Source organism: Aotus nancymaae, unplaced genomic scaffold (genome assembly GCF_030222135.1).
Source record: "Aotus nancymaae isolate 86718 unplaced genomic scaffold, 86718_ANA_hifiasm-v0.15.2.pri h1tg000014l, whole genome shotgun sequence".
In the NCBI taxonomy this organism is placed as follows: domain Eukaryota; kingdom Metazoa; phylum Chordata; class Mammalia; order Primates; family Aotidae; genus Aotus; species Aotus nancymaae.
Genome location: NW_026988425.1, coordinates 37,450,273 through 37,465,238, shown reverse-complemented (window position 1 = coordinate 37,465,238; position 14,966 = coordinate 37,450,273). Strand labels below are relative to the sequence as shown.

At 40.9% G+C, this 14,966-nt stretch overlaps 1 protein-coding gene across 2 annotated transcripts in view; it reads right to left on the bottom strand.

Moving 5' to 3' along the window:
- Nucleotides 1-14,966, bottom strand: part of EGFLAM (EGF like, fibronectin type III and laminin G domains) — a 221,792-nt gene that overhangs the window by 110,891 nt on the left and 95,935 nt on the right. The window lies entirely within an intron of this gene.

The window sequence follows — 14,966 nt, the reverse complement described above, 5'->3', positions numbered from 1 at the left end:
ATTATACAACTATGACAACTCGTGCTGAATTTTTACATGTCCTTTGGAGGACCCTACAGAGAAGGCAGACCTTTGCTTGGAGCTCCCATGTGGGAGGTAATATACAGAAGGCGGGAGGATGAGCTCTGGAGTTCAAACCCTGACTCTTCTACTTACTAGCTGCTACTTAATTTCTTTAAGACTCAGTTTTCCCATCTGTAAAATGGGAATAATAAAAGGACCTACCTAAATAAACTGCCATGAAGATCAAATAAGATAAGTATCTCCAGGCTAGTACCTGGCATCAAATTGCAAACATCAGCAGGTACCAGTCAAGGGACTTATTCATAGAACTAGTAACTTACAGCTGCCTGCTTCCTGTATACATGCATGATCCAATATGGCAACCCATGTGGTATCCCATGTGGTAGTCAGCACTTGAAATGTGTCTGAATTGAGATGTACTATAGTGTAAAATGTAAAATGTAAAGAAATTTAAAGAAAAAAATATGAACTATCTCAATTTTTATATGGGTTATATGTTAAATGAGTATATTTTAGATACAGCAAGTTAAAATATATTATTGAAATTCATTTCATTTCTTTCCTATTACCCTTTAAATGCCACTTTTAGAAAATGTAAACTTTCACATAGGCTTGCATTGCATTTCTACTGGATAGGGTTGCTCTACATGGACATCCTAGTTGGAGGGGAGAAAAAAGAACATTCCAGGTAATAAGAACTATAAGATAAATTTGGAAATAATTGTGCATGGCCTGAGGACAGTGTGAATGGCCTAAGTGGAGTTGAGGTTTTGTGTTAATGGCTAATAACATCAAGGCCTTTCCACCTACCAAGCACCATTCTAATACCTTAACTCATTTACTTCTCACAAATGCCCTATGCAGTAAGTATTAACATTAAACACCCCTACCTTTTTTTTTTTTTTTTAACAGAGAAGGGAACTAAGGCACTGAATGGGTAAGTAGCTTGCTCAAGGTCACATAGCTGATAAATGGTGAGGCCAACCTGGATTGGTAAGATGAGGTTAGATTTAGAAGCCCCTTAATACTGGATGGAAAACAGGAGTGATGGTGGGTGAGAGGCTATTTCCGATCCCTTTGCTCGCTCCCTGCCCACCTCTCAGGTGTTCTGTTGTTAAATGCCTCTGCTCACAGACACTTAGAAGAAGGCAGGAAACAAAAAAGTTTTGTTTGTCTTTGATGAACAACTTGCCAGGCAAGGAAATAGAGACTCATTTTGCTAAAAGAAGATGCCGGGGTGAACAGCGGATTTCTTTATCATGAGCTCACCCAGTTTTTCATTAGCAGGAATGATTGAAAGCCAGACGGAGTCCTTACACCCAGTAAATGATGCTTCCTCAAACTCACAGAGCTGGGGGTCGTGTGTTAATGTGTTTGGAAAAGCAGAGTTCACAGGGTATACCCACGGAGGAAGCAGGGCTAGTTTCTCTTTCCTGATATTCTTTCCCCAAAGATGGAATTCTCATGTAAACTAACTTTATCATCAAAGAGAAAAACCCATGAGTAGAAGGAAGCACATTTACAAACTCAAATTAGAACAAAATCACTTTGCAGAGGAAAACCACAGGGGATACCTAAAAGTAAAGTCAGAAGAGATATGATCTTTAGATAAAACTCTCCTGTTATCCTTTGCTAAGCTTCCCTTGTGATATTTAGAGAGGAAATAACCCATATCTATTCTCAGAGTGTGCTGTTATTTACCCAGGACTACCCACAAATACCTGCAACAATCTTCATGTAAAAACTACAGCAAAACAAAAAGGAGATTATTTTGTACATGTTGTCCATTTAATGCAGAAAAGAAAAACTCTTATTTCCAGCAAATAAGACATTGAAATCATTAGCATTTATTTGTATTCTATAGAGCGAGAGAGACGAGCTTATGCAGATTGAACACCACTTCAAAACCTTCAACATTTTGCCTCTGATTTTGTCATGAGGTTTTTATTGGAATGTTTTTAGAGTCGCAAAGTACAAAAGTACAAAGGTGAGGTTGAGAAAGAGACGACCAGGCAAAAGAACTGTCTTAAAATATCCCCAAAAACATCTTTATCTTTTTTTGACTAAAGAAAATTACTTTATCCTAACTACAGAGTTGTTGGTCAGATCACCATAGCAACACTATCAAGTTGACTGAGAATGGGCTGCCACCCCCCAGGAACAGATGGACAACTGGCCAGGCGGGGTGGCTCAAGCCTGTAATCCAGCACTTTGGAAGACCGAAGTGGAAGGATGGCTTGAGCCAAGGGGTTGAAGACCAGCCTGGTCAACACAGTGAGACCGTCTAACTATGTTTAATTAAAAAAAAAAAAAAAAAAGCCAGGCATGGTGATGCACACCTATAATCTCAGCTACTAGGGAGGCTGAGGTGGGTGGATTGCTTGAGCCCAGCAGTTCAAGACCAACCTGAGCAACATAGTGAGACTTTGTCTCTGCAGAAAACTTAAAAAAAAAAAAAAAAAAAAAGTTTGGTGTGGGAGGATTGCATGAGCCTAGGAGGTGCTGCAGTGAGCTATGATCACACCAATGTACAATGCCTGGTGACAAAGTGAGACCCTGTCTCAAGGAAAAAAGAAAAAAAAGACATGGACAGCCATCAGCAGGGTGTACACTTCAAGCATTTTGCCAGTAGTGAGACAGGGTTGAGCCAGGCACCCTATACCTCAGGAGATCAGTGGCTCACCTTTAGAAGGTTGCTGGGCAGGGGAGTTCAGGTGTGGGATAGAGAATGCAGCTCTTAGAAATTGTATCTGTAAGGCCGGCTGCCTCGCTGAAGAGCCAAATGGACACACTTATCTCTCTGTGCTGGCTCCCCACACCTGCTCCTATCTAGTTTCTCCATGCAGGCTCCACACGCCTACTCCTGCATTCCTCACTCAACCCTTTCAAAATTTAAAAAGCCCGCGGAAGATTTGTCCCATGGCAGTTTAACATTAACCTCCCCAGTCAGTCAGCCTACCAATGAAACTGTCTGCTCTTTGTTTCCCTAACAGTCAATCAAATCTCCTTACCAATGAAATTGTCTGCTCTTTGTTTCCCAATGACCAATCAACTACCTCCACTTCTTATAAAACCCCACACCCTGAGAAGCCCATTGCGACTTCTCTGGCCCCTTCCTGGACCACAGAACCTCGCCCGGGAGCTGAATAAATTGGATTCTCATTTTTTCTCACTGGCCTCAGTTGCCTCATTTTAACTCGGCAATATACCTTACAGTATCCAAGATTTTATACATGAGCATATTTTATTTTTCTAAGTAAAGTGTCCTTCACATTTATCAGATTCTCAAAGATAAAATCATGATCCCAAAAGCTTTGAGAGTCACCAATCTGATCCAGTCTCTCAGTCTATCCACATGGTCACTGAAGGAAAATAATTTACCCAAAGTCACAGAACCAGTGGGTGGGACATCTTTCTGTTGTTATGACTACCTTGCCCATTGTCAATCTCAACCTTAGTGAACAATCATTTTTCTTGATACCACCAAACCCATAGGTAGCTGCCGTGGGCTAGTCAATTGGCAAATGAGGAATGATTATCAACCAGGCACCATCATAGAAGTTATATTCCAGGAGGCTCCACAGAAGTATAAGCACAGTTCCACTTCCAGGAAGCAGTTCCATTCCAGGATGGAATCTAATAACCTAGGGATACAATACACCAGGAAGTTTATAATCTAATAACCTGGGGATATAATATATCTGAGCATCAATGCAGAAACAGTACCTCTAAGGACCAGTAGGAAGCTAGCGCAAAATAGCACATTTCAAGGGCTATATTTGAATAGGTCATTGTGAACTAGAATCCTGAGGGAAGTCTATGAGGACCAGGAAGAACTTAGGTTACATTTTGAATGTATTTGGGCTTGGATAACTGAAAAGGAATGGTGGAGGAGAGACCAGAGCAGCATCAGCTCAGTGTGTGACATAAGCTTATTAAGTGCTAATTAAATGCAAAATATCAAGTGGGTTATCTAAAAAGAGTATGTGATATCAGTCCCTGATATGAATCATTTCATCTATACGAAAGATAGGTACAGCTTATAAAAACATTAGCCATTGGTAGGTAAACGAGTATTCGGTGGTGCCTCTCTGCATACACACGTAGTCAAGGCTTCCTTGTCAACCTCTGCCTAACCAAATTAACCAGTGATCTGCCTTTGTTTTCACCAATTGAGATACTGGCTTATCAAGGTCAGTTGTGTTTATTTCCACACCTGTTTATGATGTTTGTGTTTATTTTAATTGTTATTTAACTTAATAGTACATAAACCAGTGACATATGAATACAAAAATACAAGTGATAGCTATGTGAAATGTTTTTGAAAGACTTTGATAAAGCCAAATCACTTAAAAAATGCCTTTGAACTAGGTAAAAGTGAGACAAATGCAAAAGACTAGGGGAAAATTATAAAATTCTAGAAGAATTCTGCAGTCAGCTTTGCAAATAACTTTAAGTATTTTGGTTCACTTGAAAAAAACTTTAGGTAGAAATTGCAGGTGATACCCGATAGGTATAGTTTGTGCAAGAATATCAGTGGGGTGCTGAAAACAGTGAGCCTACATCCAAAGAAAAGACCTTAGCCCTATATTAAAAGAATGGTGAACTGATGCACATTTACAGAATTTATCTAAAAAGAAGAGTGTTTAAGGTATTATGTATCATTCAAAATACATGGTTTCTGACTTTAACTGACTTGAAAGACTTCATTGAAGGTTGTGGGAGAAATGATTAAGAAAGGCTAAATGTTCCTAGATGTTCTGCCTCTCTTACAGATAAATGTTGAAAAATAGTTACTATTGTTTGAATGGGTTTCTAAATTATGAGCCTCCCACATGTCTCCGAGAGGCTCAACTGGGTAAACAGGCAGATGAGAAGGTGGGAAGGATTTTCCCAAGAATGATTCAAGTGGTTAAGAGGAAGAAAAAATTGATAGGATAAAAAGTCTTCAAGGGAGGATGGAATGCTCAGCTCTGACTCTTTACCTTTAACTGTAGAACCTCTCTGAAAAAGTTGAAAACATAATAGAATCTCAGTAGCCCAAAGTCAGAAGAAGAAAGAGTCCATAACCAGCTGTATTTAAAATAGTCAGAAGACGTTTAAGGAATGTAAATAATTGCCTGGGATGTGGTGTCCCAAAATAAGATGCACCACAGAATAAAAATTCAAAATTACCTCAATATATAGAAACACAAGGGCAAAATCAACCTAAAATGAAATTTAGCAGGATGAGTGCAAAATGTTAGTTTTTTTTTCAAGGTTAATTTCAGAGCTATAAGACAGAGATAACCTAGTATGGCAAATATCTATGGTGGGGGCATATACTTGGACTTTAAAAATTGGTCACAAGATCAAAGTGGATGTCTGGACCAGCTGCTGTTGAAAAGTCCCAGAATCCATATCCTAAGGAGACATTGATCACTGGGCAGAAGTTGGCTTAGACCCATCTCCACTTGAGGCAGAATACACAGAGTGGGTACTGCTTGGCTTGGGTGGAGAAAACTTAGTAAGAATAGGGCAGTGTGTTTACCTAAGAGACAAATAAAGATGGTATGGAAAGCTTCTGTGTTTTCCATGTTGGAATAAGAGGCCCAGTGGTTTTTTACAGAGAAGCCAATGGCAAGAAAACCTTTTGATGTCAATTAGGAATAACTGACGATGAAGCTGACTGCCTTGGAAGGGATGAGCTGTTCCTCTATGACTACATTAAAGCAAAGCTGGGTGGTCCTCAGTCAGGAATGATAATGTAACAAGTGACTTCCTGATCAGAGTGGGAGCTGGAACTTAATTCAGTGTCTCTGACCTTGACTCACAGTAAGAAATACATTTTTCCATAGTAAATATACCTATGCACACAATATGTACATTATATATGAGTACAAAGCTGAAAAAAGTTTCAAGAAAAAAATACTTAGCTTTATTACTTTATTCATGTTTCTCCTTTATTTCTCTCCTTTTCCTTTCTTTTTTACTTCTCTTTTAAAAAAATGCTGATAAAAGACCACTAAACTGATCTTGCCAGTCACTGGAGTGCTGTGGCCCATAATTTAAAACACACTGCACTAAACTTTTCCTCCTAGAATATCTCAGATGGCATTTCCAACTCTACAATTCCAAGAATAAAGAAAGCAGGGGCCATTAGCCCCTGAGAGGAATCTGTTCCTTGAACTTGAATTCAATATCTACACATGGCAAATGAAGCCTGTTCAACCTCAGACATGCTCTGGATTCATAACATAGCAGAGCTGTGTTTTTGAATGATCCACAGTTAAGACATACACTGGGCATTGTGACCCAGCAAACATCACACACACACACACACACACACACACACACGAAACAAGTTTCACAAAACAATTCTCCTTTTTACGATGCGTGAGAGCCTCTGGTATTCTCTTTTCTATTCTATTTCTCCTGTTCCAGAAAGATGGAGCTGAGATGAAGAGTGAAACTCAAGCATGTCACGGACATTAGTTTGGAAATGGCTAAAACTGGTTAAATCCTGCTAGGAAAATACTTTTGAGAGTGGAATTTGTTGGAGCAGGAAACTGTCCTCTAGGGGATACAGCAGAACATCCAGAATAGCCTTGACAGTGGAGGCCGCTCTACTGGCCTGAGAGGGAGAGGAAGCCTAATTATAGCACAGCCAGGCACTTGCGGCCTTCTTCTTTCCACTTCGAACCTACCAACCCGCAACGGGATGCTTTCTGGAGGATCCTGGGTTATTTGATGGCTCCCTCCCTAAGTATTTTCTCTCACATTATTCCTTCTTAACATCATCTTAGAAACAGAATTTAAAAAGACCTTCCTTTGGACGATCCCATACCTTGAATCTGATTCTACTACCACACCGATTAGATCACTTTCCAATATAATTTTATATTTCTGTTTTTCCTCGTGGACTGTGAGCTCATTAAGCATGGTGACTTTGTCTTCTTCATCTCCGTGTTTCTTGAGATGTCTGCATGATCTTTCAAAGATGTGAACACTACCAGTCCCTTTCCTGCTTGCAACTTTCCATAGCTCTCTATTCCCTTCAGGATACATACGGGCTCCTCTATAATGCCTTTCTTGGTGTGATCCCTGCCTACCCATCTCTCACCACAGAGCTCCAGGCTTTCTAAGCAATTACAGGAACATTTTCTTCTTGCCTCCAAGCCATTGCTTAAGTGGCTTCCTCAGCCTAAACCTTTCATGTTGCTTCCTCCCTCCCCTTTTGCCTGGTAATCTCTGATGTGACCTTCTTTGCTCCCATAAGAAGCCTTCTAGACTCCTTCAAAACTAGGTCAGATCAAGCTAGTGTTTCTCTAGGTTCCTAGTCGCCACTCCTGCCTACAACACTCACTGCTCCTATGAACTCTGTCCATCTGCATTCCCCAGTAGACTGTCCAATGGTGGAGTCTAGAGTCTACAGCTGATCATCCTCAAATCTCTTGCATGTTTTTCATATGAGATACTCAATACATACATGTTTGTATGAATATATGCTCATAGGAGGTATCCAATAAAGGGCGATTAGCTGAATTAAAATATCTGCAGAATTCAACTGAGAAATAGCATGATGCCCTAAATCAGGGTTGGCAAATTTCAGCCAGCTGCCAGTCTTAGTAAATAAGGTTTTACTGGAACACAGCCACACCCATTTATTTAGGTACTGTTTATGGCTGCTTTCCTACTACAGTGGCAGAGTTGATTAGTTGAGACAGAATTCATACAGCTGGCAAAGCACAAAATATTTACTATCGATCCTGTGAGAAAAAGTTTACCAACCCCTGATCTAAGACAACAGCATGCTTTAATCTGGCTGGCACCACTCTGATGGTCCAATGACGCCTATGAATCCCTTCTCAGAATGTTTCAAAATGCATCAAATTTATAGGTTCTCAAAGGAAACCAATTATATTGAAAATAATTATCAAAATAAAAATTATGAAATAATATATATATATACTCCTTTATTAATACATTAAGTAATAAAACCTAGCAATGGATTTAGTAACTATGCTTATTTCAAAGTAGTGATAAATATAACTGGATATTTTGAGATATGTGCAACCATTATAACAAGATAAGAAAATACCTGTGATTCTAATGTTGACAAGATCACAAGAACTGTTTTTGTTCCAATCAAAGTCCAGGGACTCCTTGAATTCTATCCAGGAAGCCCTTGGGGATCTATGGACTGCTGGTTAAACACCCTGTTCTAAGGGAAGAGATGTGATCCCATAGATTACCAGGGCAAACACAACAGGGGTGAGAGAAAACCTCACACTCAGAGGAGCCTCTGACTCTGTCAATTTTACAGACTGTTTTATGCAGTATTTGCTCTACACTAAATGAATTGCAGAGAAAAGTCCAAAACCACTTAATAGTCAAAGATGAAAAAAAAAAGATGTCTTATTTGACCTTCAGCTTTCAGCCTTCTTTATTTACACATTGGTTCAACCGAACCAAATGGCAAACAGATGGATACAATGGGGTTATGATAAACTCAGCTGGCAATTTGTCCCAGGTGGGGCAATAGGAGAGCACACTTCATTTGCAGTTTACAAATGGCTCCCAAAGTTGTTACATAATTCAATCTATGTCTATTGCCATCAATCTCACCACGAATTATAACAGGAATGCTTAGGGTAGGAGGAATTGAAGCTTTATGGCACCAAATTGTAGAACTATAGGTTGGACTTCTTGAAATCCTTTAGAGTAACCCTTCCATTAGGGCCTGAGCAGAGGGACTAGACAGCTTCTGGAATTTCTAGGACCAGCCTCCAGTCTAGAAGGTGGTTCTGAGATTTTCAGTTTCAAATCTAAGGGTAAGGAAAAGAATTCTTTGTGAAGTAGCACTTGTTGCCTGTCATATGAAATCCCAGCTGACATCCAAGCAAGTTCATTCTTGCTTAAATCTAATTCTATTGCTGATGATAATGAAAGCTTATGCTTAAATAGCAGAACTCCTTAAACATTTTTTTGAAAAGAAAGGGGGGTTTGAGGGGTTTGTTTTTTCCCATTTTCCCCCAATATTAACTGTATAAGAATAATTCTTTTTTCTTTGAGAGTCACTCTTCTCGCCCAGGCTGAGTGCAATGGCATGGTCTCGGCTAACTGCAACGTCCGCCTCCCAGGTTCTGCCTCAGCCTCCTGAGTAGCTGGGATTACAGGCACACACCACCATGCCTGGCTAATGCTTTGTATTTTTAGTAGAGACAGGGTTTCACCATGTTGGTCAGGCTGGTCTCGAACTCCCGACCTCATGATCTGCCCGCCTTGGCCTCCCAAAGTGCTGGGATTACAGGTGTGAGCCACCGCGCCCGGCTGCGAGAATAATTCTTTAAATATTTTCAATTCTAACTTTTGGGGGCCAGTGAGCCAACATCAGACTACATCACTCTTAAATATTGCAGTCATATGCCCAAGTTTTACTATATATTCTGGTAAAATGCTATGAAGGAAGGTGGCAGTTCACTTAGTTACTATGATGAGTTCTAAGACATGAGTTTGCATTCCACATGAGATAAAATCACAGTAGGAACTTTCAAGTTAGTCATACACATTTAGGTATTATTTGAAGCTTTATCGCATCCTGAGATTATTTTTAAGATGAGAAAACATCAAGATGAGATTTGGATGAGGAAAATGGAAAAAAATCAAAAAAAAAGAAAAAAAGATAAGAAAATGATAGCAATAAATAAACTTTCAGTTGGGATTGAAGTAGGGCATTGGCAAGGGGTCAGGGACGCATACGTGCAGATCCTTGTTGGGTTTTGTATGGTTTTTACTTCTGTAGTGGGTGAGGTCAGATGTTGGTTACTATTGTGGTACAGGATTCACTGATTACTTGTGGGTAATGCTTTTTACATTATTTACTTAAAAATAAATAACTGCTAGTGTGAAAATATATTTGCATGTGGCTTGGGTTAAAAAAAAATAAAGAATCCTCCATGAGCCATTCTTCTAAATGCTATACAGACCATTTCTTTTTTCTTTTCTTTTTTTTCTTTTTTCAAGACGGAGTGTCACTCTGTCACCAGGCTGGAGTGCAGTGGGGCGATCTCAGCTCACTGTAACCTCCGACTTCCAGGTTCAAGCGATTTTTCTGCCTCAGCCTCTCGAGTAGCTGGGATTACAGGGGCGTGTCACCATGCCCAGCTAATTTTGTATTTATAGTAGAGACAGGGTTTCACCATATTGGTCAGACTGGTCTTGAACTCCTGACCTCATGATCTTCCTGCCTCAGCCTCCCAAAGTGCGTAGATTACAGGCGTGAGCCACCACACCCACCCAGACCTTTTCAACTCTGCAACCCTTCTGAGGTGGCCACTATTACCAACCATGTTTTACAGCCGAGGAAAGTAAGGCTTAGCAAGACTAAGTGGCTTGCTCAGGGCTCCAGCTAGGTGCTGGCATTCTCTAAAACAAGCTTGTCCAACTCACCATTCAAGGGCCACATATAGCCCAGGACAGCTTTGGATGTGGCCCAAAATAAATTTGTAAACTTTCTTAACACATTATGAGAGTTTTGGGGGATTTTTTTTTTTTTGCCCATCAGCTATTGTTAGTGTTAGTGTTTTACGTGTGGCCCAAGACAATGTTTCTTCTTCCAATATGGCCCAGGGAAGCCAAAAGATTGGACACCCCTTCTCTAGATCAATCCCATGCCTGCCTGTGTCCAAATGCTTACCAGCATATATTTGACATGTGGTGTGTTCACAGGGCTAGGTATTTGGTATTCTGTATTCTATATTCCACAGAAATGAGCACGGTAGACATTGCCTTCACATTCCAAGAGGAAGACAGATCTTGAGAAAGTAATTAACTACAAGTATGCTTGGTATGGCAAGTAAATGTTGGAGGTATAGCTAACCTAATTTGAGAGTAGAGGAAGGTAGTCAGGCAGGGCTTCCTGGAGGAAGTGACACTTAAAGAGGAGTCCTGAAGGATGAATAAGAGTTAGCTAAGTAAGGAGGCAGAAGAGCTATCCTGGCAGAGAATAGCAAGCATAAAGACTTGTAGCCAGGAAGGGTGCAGTGGCTCACACCTAAAATCCCAGCACTTTGGGAGGCCAAGGTGGGTGGATCACTTGAGGTCAGGAGTTTGAGACCAACCTAGCCAACATGGTGAAACCCTGTGTCTATTAAAAATACAAAACAACTATCTGGGTATGGTGGCACATGCCTGTAATCCTAGCTACTTGGGAGGCTGAGGTGGGAGAATTGCTTGAATCTGGAAAGTGGAGATTGCAGTGAGCCAAGATCACACCACTGCACTCCAGCCTGGGTGACAGAGTGAGACTAGACTCCATCTCAAAAATAAATAAATAAATAAAATAAAAATTAAAAACAAAAAAAAACAGGAGAAAGCAGGCTATGTAGGAAAGCAGAAAACACCCATTGAGAAAGCCAAACAGGAACAGTTTGCATTGATTGAGCACTTACTATGGGCTAGGCACGTTCTAGGCATTTCATGTGTGTCCACTCATGTAATTTCACAATAACCCCATGAGGCAAGTAAGTTATTATCCCTATTTTGTTGTCTGAGGCCCAGAGAAGTTAAATAACCCACCAAAGATCACACAGCTTAGAAGTAGTAGAGACGCTGTTTGCACTAAGGAGTCCAGTCCAGAGCCTGTGTGTTATGCGATCCATCCGTACGGCCTCCCCTACGTCTTGATGCTAGACAAGCAGAGTCACAGGATATTAAATGTCACCCTTCCAGCCTGCCTTAATTTGCAGAGAAAGAAACAGGACTGGGATCTAGCAACTTTGCCAGGCTTAGAGGCTGGTTCAGAACTGTCTCTTCTGATTCCACATTTGGACACACTTAAACCTCAAGAGATGATACCATGAGTCAGGCTGTAAGCCTCAATTCTGAATGAGAAACTCTTTTAACCTGGACAGCTTTTGACCTTGACCATGAGTCAAATCACATCATCCCTTAGAACTGTTCAAAGAAAATCCATCCTCTGTTCAGCTTCCATTCTGAATCCCAGACTCGATCTTCATTTCAGTAACAGCCTTTGCAGGGTCACTTCCTGCGAGGAAACTAATTAAGTCCCTTTGTTACTTACAGAATATGGAAGTCTATGATGAGATGGAAAGAGAGATGACTTCTGACAAAAATATCAATTTTCGAGCAATACTTTAAAAAACCCACCCAGGCTGCATGACCTTGAAATTCTCAAGTGAAACCAATATGTAGACACTGCAATGCACCTAGAAGCAGCCCTGTGTGAAGATGAATTCTTCAAGTCTTATTGTGGGAGGCATCTGCCAGGGACCAGAGATTATTTAGGCAGAAAAGTAGGAAAGGAAGAGGAGGGAAAGCATTGCTCCTTCTCATTTATTAAAATAAATGTCTTACATTAAGATTTAGAGATTTTCAGGTTTTTTGATCTGAGTCCCTAAAACAAACAGAGACATATTCTGAACTTTCATATGTACCCGAAATAAGCCAATAGTGGACTGTGTGTGTGTGTGTGTGTGTGTGTGTGTGTGTGTGTGTGAGAGAGAGAGAGAGAGAGAGAGAGAGAGAGAGACAGAGTCTCACTCTGTCGCCCAGACTGGAATGCAGTGGTGTGATCTAGGTTCACTGCAACCTCCACCTCCTGGGTTCAAGTAATTCTTGTGCCTCAGCCTCCCAAGTAGCTGGGATTACAGGTGTGTGCCACCACACCCAGCTAATTTTTGTACTTTTAGTAGAAATGGAGTTTGACCATGTTGGCCAGGCTGGTCTCAAACTCCTGGCCTCAAGTGATCTGCCTGCCTCAGTGTGCTGGATTGCAGGCGTGAGCCACCACACCTGGCCAATCGTGGACTTTTAACTGAAAACAGCCATTGCTGAACTTCAGCCTGCCCTTTCAATGCAAAGCTCTGAAGCAGTTTTAACCAATCAGGTGACACCTTCAGAAAAACTGTAGGTAAGCTAAATGAAAACTATTTTTCACCTTTATCCAGCTCAATAGATAGCATGTGACAGTCATGGCACCCCAGTTGGAACTTCAGTGATGAGGAATGTTTTCCCAGGCCTGTGGTTTTCATTGCCACCATACTTTATATTTTTTGCTTATGAGAAAGGCACTTACCCTGGGGAAATTCCTGGGCAGAAGGAGGAAGCTTTCTCAGATATTTATAGCCAAGATATTTCAAAACATAGGTAGCTATATTTATGCTTGGTTCTTATTTTAATAAATACTAAGCATTGCTGCCCACAAAGAAATTTTTATTGTCACTTTAGAAAATATTCTCCTTCACTTCAAACACATGGCTTTTGTGTTTTAAAAAAGCAAGTAAAAGTGTTTAAAACACTGCAAAATATGTTACAGCCTGAAGGCTTACTCAGAACTTGCCTCTTTAGATCTTTTCTACACTGCTTAAAAAATAGAAATCTATGGCTACAAAGAAAGTTAACAAATAGCCCTCAGACCAGCTTTGGGAGAGATCATGAAGACTGCCGCCGTCGAAAAGCTTTTATTCTGCCTGAGCCTGAGACCAAGCTCTTCTCTGAGGTAGTTACTGAGAGCACCTCCAGGGTGCTCATACCAGAGGTGTCCTCTATTTTAGGGATAGTAGACGCTGGATGAAGAACAAAAATCTGCTTGGTCCTAAGCCCCGACTCAAGAGATCATCATAAATGCATAAAGTCTATTTGAAATATCATCAAAGCTGGCAAATAAGTAGTCAGCGCTCCCACACCCTGGTCTCACAGTTTCTCAGGTTAATCTTTTATTAAGCTGGGGTCTCACTCTGTTGCCGGAGCTGGAATACAGTGGCACAATTATAGCTCACTGTAGCCTAAAACTCCCAGGCCCAGGTGGTCCTCCTGCCTCAGCCTCCTGAGCAGCTGGGATTTCAAATGTGAGCCACTGTGCCTGGCTTAGTTGAATATTAAAAAAAAATTGTTAGACTATCTCCTAACAATGTCTTTAATAGCAAATAAAAAGAGCAACTGATGCAGAAGTGCCTAAGACAGAGAGAGGACTGGAACCTTACCTTCCAGTGACAGAATTTAGACAAGAACTTCACATTAAGATATCTGAATCTGAGGATAACTTCTGGGGATAAACCACTTTCTACAATTTCCTAGCTTTGGCCTGCTGAAGTCCTGCCTCTTAGATGTATGACAAGGACCTTTTGGATCACACAGAAACCTGTCACGTGTGTTTCTGTACACAGGAAGTAGAAAAAGGAATTCACTATTAAATATTAAATGGACCTCTCTGGGGAAAATAAAATAACTGAAGACCCCCCAAAGCCTTTCATCCTTTCATACCGTCTTAGTCTCTTTTGACAGTTATAACAAACACCATAAACTAGGTAACTTACTAACAACAGAAAGCTATTGCTCACAGTTCTGGAGGCCAGGAAGTCCAAGATCAAAGTGCCAGCAGATCCAGCACCTGGTGATGGTCTGCCTTCTTTTCTTTTTGCTTTTCGAGACAGGGTCTCACTCTGATGCCCAGGCTAGAGTTCAGTGACATCAGCATGGCTCACTGCAGCCTTGATCTCCCAAGCTCAAGTGATCCTCCTGCCTCAGCCTCCTAACTGGGACTACAGTGTGCAATACCACACCTGGCTAATTTTTGTATGTTGCCCAGGCTGAGGGTCTCCTTTCTGGTTCATAGATGGCATCTTATCACTGTGTTCTTACATGGTGAAAGGGGTGAGAGATGTCCCCAGGCGTTTTTTATAAGGACACTAGTCCTATTCATGAGGGCTCTGCCCTCATGACCTAACCACGTCCCAAAGGCCTCATCCTAATCCCATCACCTTGGGAGTTCAAAATTAACGTATGAGTATTGTGGAGGACATAAATATTCAGACCATACATAGCACACACAAACTGCAGTTTCAGCTTTAGAGCCCAGGAAAGCTCTCTCTGAACATATATTCTCAGGCACTCACCTATAATAGGATAGGCTCCGAGATGTTTACAAATGGATTCATTTT